Source organism: Triticum urartu, chromosome 4A (assembly GCF_056163025.1).
Source record: "Triticum urartu cultivar PI428250 chromosome 4A, HENAU_Tu73, whole genome shotgun sequence".
Taxonomy (NCBI): Eukaryota; Viridiplantae; Streptophyta; class Magnoliopsida; order Poales; family Poaceae; genus Triticum; species Triticum urartu.
Window position 1 is genome coordinate 8,919,642 of NC_141876.1, and position 2,242 is coordinate 8,921,883.

Consider the following 2,242-nt stretch of genomic DNA (forward strand, 5'->3'; position numbering starts at 1 on the left):
CTGGGTTCCGAAAAAGTGTCTGGAAAAACTTCCTGTGAATGTCTTCATGACACCTCACTTGAAGAAGACAAACCTCAGACCAAAGTCTTCATGGCGTCTACTGTAGACAAGGGAAAAGGAGTGCAGAAACAGAAAGGGCCATCTAAAGCTTCTGTCAAAGGGGTGCATGTTAATGTCAGTTCAAGCTCAGCTGTGACAGTGAATGTGAGCTCTGGTGCTGCTAATTCTCAGTGCAATTCAAAAAGGCCAAAAAAACTACCAAAGAAGCTACTTGATTAGTTCCAGAATGTGTTTGCTAGCATTGCAAACCGTTTGATTGTCTTATTATCTAGACTATGTGTTTGTTTCTATTTCTAGAACGTGTTTGTTTGAATTTCCAGTGTGTATGAATCATAATGTCATTTGTGGAACATAATGCCCAGTATGTATGGATCTTAATGTCATTTCCAGTGTGCATGGATCAGAATGTGTTTTTCAATTTCCAGTGTGTATGTATCATTAAATCTCCAGTTTGTTTGTTCATGTCTGTGCAACAGAAACAGTGATCATACATGAATGTTTGTGCAACAAAAACTGTGATCATATATGTTCAAAATTCAGACAAAAATACTGCTGAAATTCAGACAAAATACTGCTGAAATCCATAGCATACAGTGATACAAATTCAACACATAATTACGGTTACATTACAAACTGCAAACTACTTTAAGATAGCAGCTTCATTGCAAACAGACAAATTACTACAGCCACAACAGTTACATTGCAGCTAACTGACATCAGTAGCCACTTCTCCTTGCACTGAAGCTCTCTTTTCATTCTTTTCATCTTCCTCTGGTACTTCTCCTTCATATCAGCCACATCTAATTCTAGTTGCATCTTCTTCTGTACAACCTCATTCTTCTCCTGAGTGACAGAAGCATTTGCAGCTGCAAATGTCATTTTCTCCAACATCATCTGGTTGACAAGGGCCTCGGACTCCTCCTTTTTCTTCTGGTTTGTCTGAACCATGCCCCACAACTGTTGTAGAGCTCGTTGCAAAGTTGCAGGCCACTCTGGCTCATACCAAATTCAAAATTTACAAGGTTTTGCATTCTTACAAGCGATGAATCTTCTTCCTGTGTCCACACCCTCAAATGCAACCTTTTTAATTGGATCATCCCCATGGAAACATTTTATCTTGCTATCGACCTCAATTCCACAATGCTCAATGTCTTGAATCTCCATTGGAACATCCCCAGACACAAGATCTAGGTACTCAGCATCCTGCAAATTACAGAAAATTCTCAATATTCATCTATCATCCTCAAACCCTTGTTCCTAAATCAGGCATGCTAAAAATCAAGATGCACATGGACAAGCTTACCATGTATGCATCTGCATGGCCGTCCTCGGTCGGGGGGCCCCAAAACATGCTGGCCTCATCACCGGAAGCCATAGGTTGCGTGTGCATCGCCGCCGCCGCCGACGGCGCGCCGCCGCGTTGGATGGCTGCAGGACCGAGAGAAAATGAGGGGGATTTGAGAGAGGACCGCAGTACGTGCGCCGCCGCGTCGGATCCCTAACCTCAGCCACCGCCGGCGAGCCTCCGGTGCGTCCGCCGCCTGCTGTCTTTGCCTGTCGTCGCCGCTTCAGAGAGGGAGGGTGGGGAGAACGCGAGAGAGATGCAGAGTGAGGGAGCAGGCCATCTGTTTTGTGGGGACGTCTTGCCACGTTGGCGTGGACTGGTCAACCGCACCTAATCAGCACCCAAACCGGGTCCGCCAAGAGAAGGGACGAATTTTGTCCGGTTTCGTAAGTTAAGGATGCAATATGTCCGGTTTTAGAGTTGAGGGACGAAAACTAAACTCAGCGAAGAGTTGAGGGACGAAAAGTATACTTTTCTCTAAAAAAAATCAAAATGTTCTCCACATCAAGGTTCCAGAAGTACTCATTCAAAATTAAGGATGTCACATGCCCCCTGGACATGTAAGAAAGTCAAGACTCGGTTCAGCTGGTCCCCCCCCCCCCCCCCGGCCGCCCTTCAGTGTCATAGGTCGAAAAGAGGGTCCATTTGTGATCTATGGATTGAGCTAAGTCCTTATGGATGCGTCACAAGTTCTACTACACGCCACACTACGGATGCATTGCCAAAAAATGGTAACAGCACATTGCCATTAGGATAATAGTTCTATCTAAGAATCCTTGCACACATGCTTCTGGAAGAGTCCAAAGTCAACCAAGCTTGCTTACTAATAGGGCTTGA

At 44.9% G+C, this 2,242-nt stretch overlaps 1 long non-coding RNA gene across 1 annotated transcript; it reads right to left on the reverse strand.

The window, feature by feature from the left end:
• Positions 1–695: 695 nt before the first annotated feature.
• LOC147974358 (uncharacterized) lies at positions 696–1,694 on the reverse strand. Its single transcript, XR_015601945.1, has 3 exons — positions 1,564–1,694; positions 1,364–1,488; positions 696–1,263 (listed from the first exon to the last, which is right to left on the reverse strand). It is a non-coding gene; the product is annotated as an uncharacterized LOC147974358 (long non-coding RNA).
• Positions 1,695–2,242: the final 548 nt, after the last annotated feature.